This window comes from Salvelinus sp. IW2-2015, unplaced genomic scaffold (assembly GCF_002910315.2).
Source record: "Salvelinus sp. IW2-2015 unplaced genomic scaffold, ASM291031v2 Un_scaffold1213, whole genome shotgun sequence".
Lineage (NCBI taxonomy): Eukaryota > Metazoa > Chordata > Actinopteri > Salmoniformes > Salmonidae > Salvelinus > Salvelinus sp. IW2-2015.
The window spans coordinates 159,820-177,144 of NW_019942781.1; the positions used below are offsets into that span (position 1 = coordinate 159,820).

Sequence of the window (17,325 nt, forward strand, 5' to 3'; positions counted from 1 at the left end):
TCCTTCAAATTTGATTAACAAAATGCTCAGTGAAGCTTTCAGAAGCTGACATTATGACTCACACTGATATTTAAGCATATCTAGGCTATTACTTTATTGTCCCAGCGCAAACACACTTTTTTTCACCTAGGCTATGACAGTGTTATGCACTTCCGTTTTATTTTCACTAGATGGTGCCCTATATCAAGAAACTGGGAGCAGCGTTTGACAAGTATAATATACTCACACTAGTTATATAAACTGGGCTGACAACTAGCCTTTACTCACAGAAATTCTATGTTTTATTGTTGCAGAAATCTGCAAATGAACATGAAAAATCTGAAAAGGCTTATTTTAGGCCTAGCTAAGAAGTAGTCAGTGAATTATATAATTTCAAAAAGTAGTGGATTTATAAAAAACACTTTTGATGCCTAGGGGTGCATTCGTAAAATGTGCTCTTGCTATCTATTCCGATTTCAGATCACTCTCGTCTGAGTGTGCAGTAGTGCAGAGTAACTGATGAATTTACGAACATGCAACACCCGTTTAATATGACCGGTGTCGGTAAACGTCGGCAAAAAAAAAAACGTATTAAATTGTTGCCATCAGCACAGTTACAGTCACGAACGCTCTAGAAAACATGAAAACAGCCTAACCAGCTCTGCTAGGGTGAGTAAAATGGTCAGATTGAGGTGTTCTCTCGTTCATGTCTGGAAGTAGCTAGCAAGTTAGCCAACTTTAGCCTATTAGCTTGGGTGCTTGACTGCCATTGTGAGGTCAGAACGCTCGGATCAACCCTACTCCTTGGCCAGAGCGTCCAGTGTGCGCTTTGAACGCCCCCCCCCCCAAGAGCGAAACGCTTTGAATTTACGAACGCTCAGAGTGGCACTCCAGAGTGAATTTACAAACGCACTCACAGTTTGAGTTGCGCAAGTCTGGGCATGGTACTTGACTTGAGGCGTCACAAGTGGCTTCCACCCCTGCCTGAAGCACTCTTCCCATCTACTGTACATGTCTACATGAGTGTTGTCAGAACGTAATTACTCTCTCATGACCTCATACATCTATTTATGAAGGTAAGCAATTGGTTGATCTATTAGTCTCCCCAGAGTTTCAATCTGTGGTTGTTTGAGTTCAGCACAAGGGATTTTCAAATGGCTTAAGGTCACTTATGTTGGCTACATATTTATACTGACTGCTGAATAATTATGGACATTGTGCATTAGATCTATCTCGAATTGGTATCACCAGTCAATACACACACACACACACACACACACACACACACACCTTCTTTACTTGTACAGTATATGTATATTGTACAGTATATCAGTAACAGCACTGACTTTAGGTGGTCAGTTCATTATGTTTTGAGGATGCTATTGACACTGTAGCTTATGCCCTTCTTGCAGAAGGCTACATTACTTCAACACTGACACATGCTTCCTGTACAGCCACAGTCTCTCTCCAACACCTTCAACATGGGCAGCCAAAGAAAAGACAGCTTCCTCTGGGGAAAATGTAAGGTTTTTACGTTTTACAGTCCATTTTGCAATGTAACAACATCCCTAATTAGGCTATAGTATCTGGGGACTAACACCATGAACAATACATGACGTGTCTTTATGTAAGATGATGAAGTGTTGAAGTGTCGCTAGACAATGGGGGTTTGAGTTGTTGCTGTGAATATCTTATTTGAGAAATGAAAATGAAATACACTAATAAGAAAGTGTACTGATATAGTACCTGTCTTCACAATAGATATTCACTACCGTCTACAGTGACTATTGTGCTTTCAGTCTCTTTACCTGGACCTATATACACTGTGGTATAAAGTCAGCAGTGTTCAACGTATTCAAATGGTTTGTTTTGATCACTTTTACCACAGTGATGAATGTTATTCACTTTATTATAGCATCACCTGACTTTATAGAGYKATYTTGTTGTCATATAGCCTTTATATACCTCAAGTTCTCATTACTGACTATCAAGTAACGTTCAGAGGTGTTGCTCACAGTATAGTGTTCAACAATCTAATTGCCAAGATAGATGGAGTTTGGTGATGTTGTATTATCTAGTTAAGGTTGTACTGTCTAGTTAAGGTTGTACTGTCTAGTTAATGTTGTATTGTCTAGTTATAATGTTGTATTGTGTAATTATAATGTTGTATTGTCTAGTTATATTGTTGTATTGTCAAGTTATAATGTTGTATTGTGTAGTTATATTGTTTTATTGTGTAGTTATAATTTTGTGTTGTCTAGTTATAATGTTGTGTTGTCTAGTTATAATGTTGTATTGTCTAGTTATAATGTTGTGTTGTCTCGTTATAATGTTGTATTGCTCTAGTTATGAGCTAGTTGTATGTCTAGGTTAATACCTATTGTTGTATTGTTTAGTTATAATCGTTCAATAGGCTTAGCTCTGTATCTTAGACTATATAAGATATTTGTAAATTGTCATACTTTGTCTGAAACTGTTGGTATTGTCTGTTATATTTGTGTTGCTCTTCTAGTTATTCAGCTTCTTATTGTAGTATAGATTGATTCTGAAGTTATGACAATGTTCGTCATTGTCGTAACTAGTAATATTTGGTCTCTTATTGTGGTAATATTAGTATAAATGTTGATGTTCTGGTCTTATAGTTACTATATTGTTGTATTGTTTAGTGTATTAATGGTTTCTGTTGTCTAACTTATAATGTTGTATTGTCTAGTTATAATCGTTTGTAGTTGTCTCTTAGCTTATTTACACTGTGTATTGTCCTAGTTATAATATTTGAGTTTTTATTGTCGTAATTATAATGTTGTTTGGTCTAGTTTAATGTGTATTGTTAGTTTATAATGTTGTATTGTCTAGTTTAATATTGTTGTGTTGTCTATTATAATGTATGTTGTTGTTAGTTATAATGTTGTATTGTCTAGTTATATGTGGCTGTGTTGTCTAGTTTATATGATGTTTGTATTAAGTTGCTAGTTTAATGTTGTATTGTCTAGTTATAATGTTGTGTTGTCTATTTATAATGTTGTTGGTTAGTTATTAATGTTTCTGTTGTCTATTAAATGGTTGTGTTGTCTAGTTTATAATGTTGTGTTGTCTAGTTATAAATGTCTGTGTTGTCTGCTATAAATCGTTGGTGTTGTTCTAGTTATAATGTTGTGGTTTGTCTAGTATATATGTTTGTTTTGTGTATTATAATGTTGGTTTTGTCTAGTTTATAATGTTGTTGTCTCGTTTATAATGTTTTGCTAGTTTAATGTTGTTTGTCTATTATATATGTTGTATTGTCTAGTTATTTGTTGTTTGTCTAGTTATTAATGTTGTTTTGTCTAGTTATAATGTTTAATTGTGTAATTATAAGTGTGTTATTGTCTAGTTTATAATGTTGTATTTGTTTAGTTATAATGTTGTGTTGTCTATTATGAATGTTGTATTGATCTAGGTTAATTGTTGTATTTGTCTAGTTATAATGTTTGTATTTTGTCTAGTTATATGGTTGTTTTTGTAGTAATATATGTTGTAGTTTGTTAGTTATAATGTTGTGTTGTACTGTAGTTTACATGTTGTGTTAGTCTAGTTAATAATGTTGTATTGTCTAGTTATCAGTTTGTTGTGTTGTTATTTAGTTATAATGTTTGTGTTGTCTAGTTATAAATGGTTGTTGTTATGTCTAGGTTATATATGTTGGTGTTGTCTAGATTATAATGTTGTTTATATGATTGTCTAGTTATAAAGTTGTGTGATTGTTATCTAAGTTTTATATAATGTTGTATGTTGTCTAGTTTATAATGTTGTATTGTAAGATTATATGTGTTGTTATTGTTACATTTAAGTTATTATGTAGGAATGAGATTTTATTGAGTGCTGAGTTTATAGTAAAGATGTTGTGTTTACAATGTCTAGTTATAATGTTTGTATTGTCTAAGTTGTATATGATTGATTGTCTTGTGTTGGTTCTAGTTATAGATGTTAGTGAGGTTTTTCTTAGTTATAATGTTGTGTTGTCTAGTTATAATAGTTTGTATTGTCTAGTTATAATGTGTGTGTGTTAGTTTATATTATTGTTGGCTGTTTGTTTAGTTATAATGTTGTGTTGTCTTGTTTATAATGTTGTATTGTCTAGTTATAAGTTGTATGTGTTAGTTCTAAAATGTTGTATTGTCTAATTTATTGTTGTTATGTCTAGTTTATATGTTGTTTGTCTAGTTATAATGTTGTATTGTCTAGTTATAATTGTTTTATTGTGTAATTATAATGTTGTTTTGTCTAGTTATAATGTTGTAGTTGTCTATTATAATGTTGTGTTGTTAGTTATATGTTGTATGTCTGTTATAATGTTTGTGTTGTCAGTTATAATGTTGGTGTTGTCTAGTTATAATGTTGTTGTTGTCTAGTTATAATGTTGTGTTGTCTAAGTTATAATGTTGTGTTTGTCTAGTTATAATGTTGTATTGTTAGTTATAATGTGTGGTGTCTATTTATAATGTTGTGTTGTCTAGTTATAAAATGTTGTGTTGTCTATTTATAATGTTGTGTTGTCTAGTTATAATGTTGTATTGTCTAGTTATAATGTTGTAATTGTTGTCTAGTTATAATGTTGTGTTGTCTAGTTATAATGTTGTGTTGTCTAGTTATAATGTTGTGTTGTCTATTATATGTTTGTTGTCTAGTTATAATGTTGTATTGTCTAGTTATTATTTGTGTTGTCTAGTTATAATGTTGTGTTGTCTAGTTATAATGTTGTATTGTCTAAGTTATAATGTTGTGTTTCTATTTATAATGTTGTGTTTCTAGTTATAATGTTGTGTTGTCTATTTTATAAATGTTGTTGTCAGTTATAATGTTGTATTGTCTAGTTATATTGTTTTATTGTGTTATTATATGTTGTGTTGTTAGTTGGTGTCATTTATAATGTTGTGTTGTCTAGTTATAATGGTGTAGTTATAATGTTGTTTGCTATTATATAAGTTGTGTTGTCTAGTTATAATTGTTGTGTTGTCTAGTTATAATGTTGTGTTTGTCTAGTTATAATGTTGTGTTTGTCTAGTTATATTTTGTTTTATTAATGTTGTGTTGTCTAGTTATAATGTTGTGTTGTGTTCTAGTTTATAATGTTGTTTTGTCTAGTTATAATGTTGTGTTGTCTAGTTATAATGTTGTATGTCTAGTTATAATGTGTGTTGTCTAGTTATAATGTTTTGTTGTCTAGTTATAATGTTGTGTTGTCTAGTTATAATGTTGTGTTGTCTAGTTATAATGTTGTATTGTCTAGTTATAATGTTGTATTGTCTAGTTATAATGTTGTGTTGTCTAGTTATAATGTTGTGTTGTCTAGTTATAATGTTGTGTTGTCTAGTTATAATGTTGTTTGTCTAGTTATAATGTTGTGTTGTCTAGTTATAATGTTGTGTTGTCTAGTTATAATGTTGTGTTGTCTGTTATAATGTTGTGTTGTCTAGTTATAATGTTGTGTTGTCTAGTTATAATGTTGTGTTGTCTAGTTATAATGTGTGTGTGTCTAGTTATAATGTTGTGTTTGTCTAGTTATAATGTTGTATTGTCTAGTTATAATGTTGTATTGTCTAGTTATAATTGTTTGTTTGTGTATTATAATGTTGTGTTGTATAGTTATAATGTTGTTGTTGTCTAGTTATAATGTTGTGTTGTTCTAGTTATAATGTTGTGTTGTCTAGTTATAATGTTGTGTTGCTAGTTTATAATGTTGTGTTGTCTAGTTATAATGTTGTGTTTGTCTAGTTTATAATGTGTGTTGTCTAGTTATAATGTTGTGTTGTCTAGTTATAATGTTGTGTTGTAGTTATAATGTTGTGTTGTCTAGTTATAATGTTGTGTTGTCTAGTTTATAATGTGTGTTGTCTAGTTATAATGTTGTATTGTCTAGTTATATATGTTGTTTGTCTAGTTATAATGTTGTGTGTCTAGTTATAATGTTTGTTGTCTAGTTATAATGTGTTGTTGTTAGTTATTAATGTTGTGTTGTCTATATAATGTTGTGTTGTCTAGTTATAATGTTGTATTGTCTATTTATAATGTTGTGTTGTCTAGTTATAAATGTTTGTATTGTCTAGTTATAATGTTGTTGTCTAGTTATAATGTTGTGTTGTCTAGTTATAATGTTGTATTTGTCTAGTTATAATGTTTGTTGTTAGTTATAATGTTGTAGTTGTCTAGTTATAATGTTGTGTTGTCTAGTTATAATGTTGTGTTGTCTAGTTATAATGTTGTGTTGTCTAGTTATAATGTTGTATTGTTCTAGTTATAATGTGTAGTTGTCTAGTTATAATGTTGTTTGTCTAATTATAATGTTGTGTTGTCGTAGTTATAATGTTTGTTTTGTACAGTTATAATGTTGTGTTGTCTAGTTATAATTGATTGTCAGTTATAATGTGTGTTGTCTAGTTATAATGTTGTTTGTCTAGTTATAATGTTGTATGTCTAAGTTATAATGTCTGTTGGTTGTCTAGTTATAATGTTTGTTGTCTAGTTATAATGTTGTGTTTGTCTAGTTTAGTCTGTTGTGTTTGTTAATATAGTTGTGTTGTCTAGTTTATATGTTGTATTGTCTAGTTTTAATGTTGTTTGTTAGTTATAATGTTGTGTTGTCTAGTTATAATGTTGTTTGTCTAGTTAATAATGTTGTGTTGTCTAGTTATAATGTTGTGTTGTCTAGTTATAATGTTGTGTTGTCTAGTTATAATATGTTGTATTTTGTCTAAGTGTATAATGTTGTTTGTCTGATGTTATATGTTGTTTATTGTTATTATAATGTTCGTTTGTACTAGTATAATGTTGTGTTGTCTATGTTATAATGTTGTGTGTCTAGTTAATGTTGTGTTGTCTAGTTTCTATAGAATGTTGTGTTGCTAGCCACCCCACCCCTAGTTATACGACTCGTTCAGCTCCGCACTCCTGTTCTAAGAATTGAAATAGGATGCGTTGTTAGTTGCTGGCTAGTTCATTAAATGTAGTTTGTCTTAAGTTAATAGATAGTTGTAGCTTGTTCGTGAGTGAGTCATATAGCATGTTTGTTTGTGCTAAACGGTTATAAGATGTTGTGTTGTCTAGTAGTAGTATGGTTGTGTTGTCTAGTTATACCAATCGCTCCTCCCTACCGTCACCGCCACCACATCTTCCTAGTTATAATCCGTTGTATTCGTCCTGCTTACCACATGTACTGTGCCTTTGTCTAGTTATATATGGTTGTGTTGTCTAGTTATAAACTGATTCTGTATGTCTGTTTAATGCTGTGTTGTCAGGGTATAATGTGTGTTGTCCTAATTAATAGATGTTGTGTTTGTCCCCATCCCACCGCCTTTTATAATGTATGTATCTGTCTCCACCCCAACCTTATAACATGTTGTGGTTGTCTAGTTATACTGTTGTATTTGTCTAGTTATAATGTGTGTATTGTCTGTTAACAGCCCGCTGCTCCCGCCCTTCCGCCCTCATTAGATTTCCACCGTAATGTTAGATAGGTGTCTGTTAAGTATAGAGTTTGTGCTTGTTCTAGTTATTGTTGTAATTGTTCCCCTTAGATTACCCACCATGTTGTTGCCCACTTGTCTAAGTTATCCACATCCCGCTCTGTGTTGTCTAGTTATTTATTGGGGTGTTTCTAGTATATAGATGCTGTATTGCTCAGTTTATAATGTTAGTTTGTCTAGTTATAATGTTTGTGTATTTAGTGTTGTTATATGGTCTTGTATATGTTAGGATTGTTGTTCAAGTTATAATGTCTGTATTGTGCTAGTTATTGTATTAAGTAGTATTTTGTGTCCGTTTATAATGTGTGTGTCTAGTATAAATGTGATTGTCATAGTTATTAATGTTGTCTTTCTCATTATAATGTTGTATTGTCTAGTTTATAATTTGGTATGTTGGTCTAGTTATATGTTGTGTTGTTCTAGTTAATAATGTCTTGTTGGTCCTAGTTATAAATGTCTGTAGGTTGTCTAGTTATAATGTCTGTATTGTCTAGTTATACATGTAGTGTTGTTCGTTATACTATGTGTGTGTCTAAGTTATAATGTTGTGTTGTCTAGTTACTAATGTAGGTTGTCTGAACAATCTATATCAATGGTCTGTGTTGGTCAGTTCTAAATGGTTGTATTGTCAGTTATAAATGTTGTGTGTCTAAGTTATAATGTTGGTGTTGTCTAAGTATAATGTGTTTGTCTAGTTAATAATGTTGTGCTGTCTAGTTTCATAACCTGAGAAGGGACGTTAATGAATAACCCATCGCAACACTGTGATGAAGCTGTTATGAGGACAAAGACTAGAGCAGATCACTTACTAATGGACATTACTGGGGCTCATTCTATAAAAAGCTGAAGTTCAGCAGTTATATTTAGCTAGTGCTGAGAAGTGCAGTATGTTYAGTTACTGTATGCTAGGGTTGGTMTGAGGGTGGTTGTCAAMGCACATTTCTGACACCTTTGARATTTTCAGTGTATARAGGAAGATGTCTCAATTAGGTCTCAGGGGTTTTGTCCGACTGCTTCATTTATGCATTGGATGATAATGATGGTTTCATCTGTATGTTTGTGTTTGTGTGTATAATCAATTKTACAGCTTCCACAATGCTTAGCTCAATGGAGAGGCAGGAGATAGACACCAMGAAGTTTCATAAGAGTGACCTATTAGATGACATTCAGGTATAGTAAATCATSCTCTCAACCAMGGCTCTTTTTGTACAGTCAAAATGCTTTATGAAACTGCATTTTGCCAGAATAAAACTAACTGTATTGTGACATTACCTACAGCAGTTATTACATTCACAAAAGRCTCCRTCAAAAGTTARAACATCTCAGAAYCATKCAGTTTTATGAGTAGACTGACCCTGTACCTCTGTATGTGCCAAGGGCTTGAYTRAGCTATGGCTAAAARACCACATATTATCATCTCATCCCTTTGACATCATTTTCCCTTGTGTAGAAGCTGAGGTTGGAGATTAACAGCGTCATGACGGAAATCCACAACATTGAGGCGGACGAGGAGAAGTAAGTTAGAACTTGCACAATGGCTCATTCGGATAGGTTACCATTYACCAGTAGGCCTCTTCCTCTGTGGGAGAGTTAGCTACAGTAACACTTTGCAGTGTGTGGTAGCTTCTTTTGAATCTATCACAGCKCAAACACCAGATCAACAATACTCCCTGACATCCATCTTGACAAAGAGGCTCCTCTCACATCTCTGACGTCCTATCCCTCCCTAACTCAGACTAAGAAAGGTATGGAGGCATAGCCGCAGGTAGTAGAGGTGCACCCCCTGAACCCCCCCCCCCCCCACTGTGGTCACCTCTTCGTCCTCACAAGTGGGCTCTGGGGGTGTTGTCTTCAAGAACAAGAACAGATTCTGCCCCCCATCTGTAAGGCCCCTCTGTATATGTGTGRTTCCTGTTTCTTCACTAGCAGCTACAGGAATGTGGTAAAACTCTTATATGTCAGCAGCCATGAAACACAGACATATTCCAGGCAGGACAACCCCAGCTTCCTTTAATTGTCTCACTCTCACTGTGTGTCATCCTTATGCAGTGGACACATACTGTAGCTAGTATAACGCTCCTGGGTAAAAGTGGTGTAATTAACCTTTGTCAATATTTATTCTGTTTTGTCTTTGTCTCTCTTCAGCAAAAATGTTGTGAAAAACAAGAGTTCTTAAGTGGGAAAAAGAAATTCAACATGGATCCTAAAAAGGTGAGCTCATGTCACAGACTGTAATTAGAGCCCTTAGTTTTCCTGGTGAGGTTCTCTGGTAAGACAAAGTCAAACATTACTCAATATGGAATACACTAAACACAAATACATACGGATCAGATATGTACTGAAATGTGAAGTGCTTCAATTATAACATTAAGTAGTAAAGATCTGTATAGTTATCACATCTCTACTGATGGAGGCTTGCCACAGCTAGAAGTTTGAATAGTTAACTGCAAGAGACAGAACAAATAATCTGACACAAACGAATGAATGCTGAGCGAGTGACGTGACTTATGTGCAGAAGTGCAACTGTGTGGAGGCAGAGAGAGGGGAGAGAAAATGAGAGAGAACCACATCCTGTTCCGTGAAGAGGAGCGGAGGTGCACACTCCTGCTCAAACCACAAACACCCTTCCTTTCCTCTCTGAAGAGAGGTCAAAGCCATAATATAAAGTCCCCCTGGCCTGTATGACCACCCTGGAGAAAAGCCTGGCCTGTATGACCACCCTGGAGAAAAGCCTGGCCTGTATGTCCACCCTGGAGAAAAGCCTGGCCTGTATGTCCACCCTGGAGAAAAGCCTGGCCTGTATGACCACCCTGGAGAAAAGCCTGGCCTGTATGCCCACCCTGGAGAAAAGCCTGGCCTGTATGACCACCTGGAGAAAAGCCTGGCCTGTATGACCACCCTGGAGATAAGCCTGGCCTGTATGTCCACCCTGGAGAAAAGCCTGGCCTGATGACCACCCTGGAGAAAAGCCTGTGTTTGGGTGTGTGCAGAGGCTAGAGATCCAATCAAGCGGATCATTGGTTTCTTTAGCTGGAGGCTCTGCATTGTTTAGATATAAGAAGATATATTGCTTCTGGTGGCTCTCTCAGAATTGCAGACAATGCATACAGAATATTTCATATGTCCATGACCACTACTGCACATCACAGTGCTTTGGACCTCATTATGATTTCTGCTATTTTTTTAATTTTATTACACATACAACTATGCGATAATGCATTCATATCTTCCAAGTTCAAACATGTTCATTGACTTGTCATGGCCTCTTCCCCCAGGGTATTCAGTACCTGGTTGACAATGACCTGTTGGAGTGGACAGCAGAGGCAGTGGCTGAGTTCCTATACAAAGAGGAAGGACTGAACAAGACAGCCATTGGGGACTTTTTAGGAGAGAGGTACACAATGCTTCTGAACATGACCAGGATAATGATGGCTTTGTTGATGGGGATAATGATGACTTTGTTGATGGCGATAATGATGACTGTCATAACCACTCATTATCTCAATAATCTCCATATCACTGATTTGACTCTTGTTTGTGTTCATGCAGGGAGGAAATGCACCTTCAAACTCTGAAAGCCTTTGTAGAACTACACGAGTTCTCCGACCTGAATCTGGTGCAGGCACTGAGGTTAGTGCTGCGCTACACTGGTGTATCTCTTACACTCATACATGAATATATTCTCATTATTATATTCATTTCCACAGTAAATCCTGTCTGATCCCTGTCTGTTCCCTGGCTCATCCCTGTAGGCAGTTCCTGTGGAGTTTCCGTCTCCCTGGAGAAGCCCAGAAGATTGATAGGATGATGGAGGCATTCGCTACACGCTACTGTGACTGTAATGCAGGGGTCTTCCAGTCAACAGGTACTGTACAGTACTGTAGTGCACAGGAACCAGCCTTCTCTACCATGCTGCTGACTCCCTACACTGACAGATCACCAAGACAGATGGGGAGGGGGTTGAGGAGTACATTTTGAGGCATATTCAAATCATTTCACAAAGGTGATGTTGATTAAGGATGCAAATACATATCATTGACCAAACAGTAATGAAATGTGTGGGTGTTTCAAACAGACACCTGCTACATCCTGTCCTTTGCCGTCATCATGCTGAACACTAGTCTCCATAACCCCAACGTGAAGGACAAGCCCACTCTGGAGCGCTTTTTCAGTATGAACAGAGGCATCAACAACGGGGGTGACCTGCCCAACGACCTGCTCATGGTGAGTCCTCAGGGGTCAGAGGTCAGGAGTTAACTCCACTCTCAGAATGTGACCCCTATTTGGTTGTTGTTGTCTGTAGCTGTAGTTAACTCTCATCTACTACCTCATTAAATCCAGAAACTCTATGAGAGCATTCGGAACGAGCCYTTCAAAATTCCAGAGGATGATGGGAACGACCTCACACACACCTTCTTCAACCCGGACAGAGAGGGTTGGCTGCTCAAAATGGGTGAGATGATTWGCAATATKARTASCTGAGYGAATTGTCTTATAATTGTGCCATTACCAAGCATTAAAAATAAGCTTACCACAGAATGATCTGATTTCCTTTATGGAGTGTGTTGGATGGAGAATTTTATGATTAAACGTTTTATTTGTGTAARGAAATGTWAACRTTTCCTCTCTGCAGGAGGAAGGGTGAAAACATGGAAGAGGCGGTGGTTTATTTTGACAGACAGCTGTCTGTACTACTTTGAGTATACCACAGTGAGTATGCTATACCCTCAACTTTGTCACAGGGTTTGCCAGTAATGGAATTTAGGATAAAAGATGATAGTAGTTACTGCTAAATGATAGTCCTTGACCAAAGCATCMCTCTCTCCTCCTCCCTCAGGATAAAGACCCCATAGGAATCATTCCCCTTGAGAACCTCTGTGTGAGAGAGATAGAAGACTCTATCAAACAGGTACAGTGTATTGCACTGACTGCATATTTCTTTTTACGGTTGATGGCAGTGCCACCTGTTCTATGGTGTTTCAGTCTCATAGTCTGTGCAGAAGTCACATTTACAGAAGCTACTCTCTTAGCTGTCATGGCACAGTATGACTCATAGCCTCCGTATGAGAAAGGAAGGTTTTAACTGGAAGATTAGGAGTAATTAGACCAATATACTWTGGGATCATTTCCTTTTTTGAAAAAAGTTATTACCAGTCATTTGGCTTGGGTGTGTGTTTTGTGAACATTTGTATGCATGTGTGTGCTTCTTTGTGAGCAGTATTGTCTAGAGATCTACAACCCCAGAGGGCAGAAGATCAAGGCGTGCAAGACAGAGAACGGAGGCAGGGTGGTGGAGGGGAAACACCAGTCCTACAGGATGAGTGCAGCCACAGCAGATGAGAGAGATGACTGGATAGGCTCCATCAGGTCAGACACCTCAACCCAGGCTTAACACATACCTGTACTACACGCCATACACTTCACAAATGACATCCCAAAGGACAGTTGTGTCCTGGCACCAGGACACAACTGGCAATCAATAGGATAAAGTGAACTTGATGATGATGATCATTTGGACACTTGTCTTATTTTTCTCTCTGTCTTTCCCGCAGAGCAAGTATCACCAAGGATCCCTTCTACGACCTGGTGTCATTGCGCAAGAGGAAAGTCATCAACAACAACAATGCTTCACAGGACTGAGACATCGGACATGATGTAAAGCATCATGGGAATTGAGCCCGGTAATGTTCTGTAGAGGTAACCTCTCCGTAACAGCCAGTTTTTTGAAATGCTTGGAAATGATGGACTGGTTCAAGTAAATAGACATGGCGCTTAACATTACAATGCTGTACAGTACAGCATTAGTGCAATACTGTAACTCAGAATGAAAAAAGATAATTGTGACCTGTGTGTGGTTTAAAGCTGTCAAACCAGAATCTCCCCATACCTCATACTGTAGGTCTAATTTTATGGTTGAAGTTAGAGTCACTCAGTCTGTTCAATTACTAATAGAAAGTGATTTCTGTCAATATTTCTTAGAAATAAGAATTTAAAAGTACGTGAGAGAGTTGCAAACCAAAATAAGTGTGTAGCACTGTAATAATAATAATAATGCATCATTCTATAAGGACAGATTTGAACATGTAATGTATAATGCAAAGTTACTCAAATGTAGTTGTATATAGTTCTAGTTGATTCTGTACCATAAGCATAGAACAAAGGAAATATCAGGTAAGTATTATGGAAATGCACCACCTTTTCACCTTGCACCAGGCTCAGCGATTTCAGTTCCTAGTAAGCCTCTGTACTACTAGCCTTTTCCTCTCCCAAGCCTATAGAATTCCTGTTACGTGGACACAAAACTTCAACACTGATTCAGTGTTGCCACATTCTGTCATTGTCTTAGAGGCATTGTATAAATATTTTTTGAAATATGTATGGATTTATTTTTCAACTCATAACGTACATATTTTGTAAATACTGTATTATAATAGAAAGTTATTTTGCACATTGCCTTTAAAGTACAGACAGTGATAATACACATGTCTGTATACATGCCTTAATAATGTTTAATAAACAATATATACATATTTTATTATAAATATGTGTGCACTTCTTTCACAACAGATGACAGATAGTAGCAGATTATAATTACATCAAACGGGCCTAAAAAGCGGGACTGAAGACCTTTCTCTTCAGGAAGGCTTTATGTTGATAGCGGTGCTCATTGGTTTCATTGTCCCTTGTAGCTTCAGCTGTGTTCTTTGTTTCAGTTTCCCTGTTCATTTTATATTTATTCTGTATAATGAAATGCGCTTTACAAATGTAATACACCTTCTTCTTKTTATTATTATTATAATCATAAATATCTTAGATATTTACTGAACAAAAATATAGACGCAACATATAAAGTGTTGGTCCCATGTTTCATGAGCTGAAATAAAAGATTGCAGAAAAGTTCAAAATGTTCTACATTTTTATTTTTACAAATTTGTTTACATCCCTGTTAGTGGGCGTTTCTTCTTTGCCAAGATAATCCATCCATCTGACAGGTGGGGCATATCAAGAAGCTGATTAAACAGCATGATCATTACACAGGTGAACTTTGTGCTGGGGACAATAAGAGGCCACTCTAAAATTTGTTACACAACACAAAGCCACAGATGTTTCAAGTTTTGAGGGAGCGTGCAATTGGCATGCTGACTGCAGGAATGTCTACCAGAGCTTTTGCCAGAGAATTGAATGCTTGTTTCTCTACCATAAGCCGCCTCCAATGTCGTTTTAGAGATTTTGGCAGTACGTCCAACCGGCCCCACAACCACATGTGGGGCCACAACCACACGTGTAACCACGCCAGACCAGGACCTCCACATCCGGCTTCTTCACCTGCGGGATCGTCTGAGACCAGCTACCTGGACAGCTGATGAAACTATGGGTTTGCACAACCAAATAATTTCTGCACAAACTGTCAGAAACCATCTTAGGGAAGCTCATCTGCGTGCTCGTCGTCCTCACCAGGGTTTTGACCTGACTGCAGTTTGGCATCTTAACCAACTTCAGTGGTAAATGCTCACCTTCGATGGCCACTGGCACGATGGAGAAGTGTGTTCTACACGGATAAATCCCGGTTTCAACTGTACTGGGCAGATGGCAGACAGTGTGTATGGCGTCGTGTGGGTACAGTGCCCCATGGTGGCAGTGGGTTTATGGTATGGGCAGGCATAAGCTACAGACAACGAACACGATTGCATTTTTATCAATGTCAATTTGAATGCACAGAGATACCATGATGAGATCCTGAGGCTCATTGTCGTGACATTCATCCACCGCCATCACCTCATGTTTCAGCAGGATAATGCACGGCCACATGRTGCAAGGATCTGTACACAACTCCTGGAAGCTGAAAATGTCCCTGTTCTTCCATGACCTGCATACTAACCAGACATGTCACCCATTGAGTATGAGTTTGGGACGCTCTGGATTGACGTGTCCAACAGCGTGATCCAGTTCCCATTAATATCCAGCAATTTCGCACAACAGAGGAGTGGGACAACATTCCACAGGCCACAATCAACAGCTTTAAAATCTCTATGCGAAGGAGTCGTGCTGCATGAGGCAAATGGTGGTCACACCAGATTTGATGGTTTTCTGATACACACCCTTACCTTTTCTTAAAGGTATCTGTGACCGACAGATGCGTATCTGCATTCCCAATCATGTGAAATCCATAGATTAGGGCTTAATGAATTTATTTAAATTGACTGATTTACTTTTATGAACTGTAACTCAGTAAAATCTTTGAAATTGTTGCATGTTTCGTTTATATTTTTGTTCAGTGTAAAATCTAACTAAGTACAGTTTTAAACTATTTTTATTATTTAGTGATACACATTTAATCAATCTGATATTGTTCAACACAAATAAGGAAAAACACAAAGATATTATCGAAGACAACACTATTTGAACTTCTAAAATGTCCAGTAGATGGTGCCAGATTATAATCTGTTGTTGGTTTTCAGTTTTCAATACTTATTAGGTGTCAGAGTTTAATAACCACTCATCAATATGCTTTATGTCTCCCATGATATGGGAAAATATATTTTAGCAACCCAAATGCACAGCTCCTAATGAAGAAACATTGAATCATGTCATGTGGTCATCCTGAGGTACTGTGTATTGAGGTGCTGCGTTTTTTTAGCATCATGTGATGAAAGATGCATCATACCGGCTGTATTTCTCTATTTTGAAAGTTATACATCTTTAAAACTTTTTGGGACATTTTGGGACTATATCAGCAATGGACTAATGAACCAAATACCAAAATATTGTTTTGGGGTGGGGTTTTCCTTTAAGTGCTGTATTTCTACTGTGAAATGAGGCCTGCACCTGTGGTATGAAAAAAACAAGCATCCTTCCTGTGCACATCAGTTCCTGTGTGTGTGTCTGTCATAAGGCTGTGGTTCTGCTCTGAGGTTACTATAGCCCTTATGCAGATATGAGAGACAAAACATACAGGGATAAGAGTTGATGCAGGGAGTGATACACTAACACTCCCCACGTGTGACAGCAATATCCATGAAGAGGGCTACTGTAATATACACAGTATGTATATGTTGTAAGTCCTCTCTCACTCACAGTTAAATATACAGTACTGTATGTCCACACACAATATACAGTACACTGTTTGAGTGAAGGTACAGTAAGCATAGGCTACAATCTTATGAAACCTTTCCCTAAAGCTTTACAGGCAAGAGTGAACCAAAGAAATGTCTATATGCTTTTTGTAAAAGTGAATTCTCGCATAAATTTCTCTTCAAACAAGGGTGGGAATAAAAACACTGATGCACCCAGAGAAAAACAAAAACAAAACAGCTATCAATTGTACTTATTATACCGGCAGCCAAAACATTTGTATACCACCCAAACCATATCTACAACAAGCGGAGCTTATGCATATTCATCCAATTCTTCGACAAATCTACAGATAAGATAGTGATAGGAAATGTATTCTAAAGGTTGCGCAAGAAAAATATGATCATGTCCAAAAACAAAAAATCACATGACTGTGGAGAAGAGAACTTGATTTAGCAATGTCCTCTGTAAATGATTGCAGAACAAAATACAAAAGTTATTTTTAATATTATGATTTCATATAAAACAACAGTCACACATCAGAGATAGGAAGTCAGTCAATTACATGAAGTATGTGTGGTCTCATACATCTTTGGCATTTTTATATACAAGACTTCACACTATAATTTCAATAAGAAAATGTCCTTTACTCTTTGTAATTGCTATGCATAAAAAAGAAGCAAAATACATCTTAGTCCCTATTGCTTCTTTTTTATTAAGATGACAAATATAGCCATGGACCACTGACATGGTTATAATGTCACATAGGTTT

General features: G+C 36.4%; 1 pseudogene; it reads left to right on the top strand.

The window, feature by feature from the left end:
* The first annotated feature begins 965 nt into the window (after positions 1–965).
* Positions 966–13,631, top strand: LOC112070061 (cytohesin-3-like; annotated as a pseudogene).
* Positions 13,632–17,325: the final 3,694 nt, after the last annotated feature.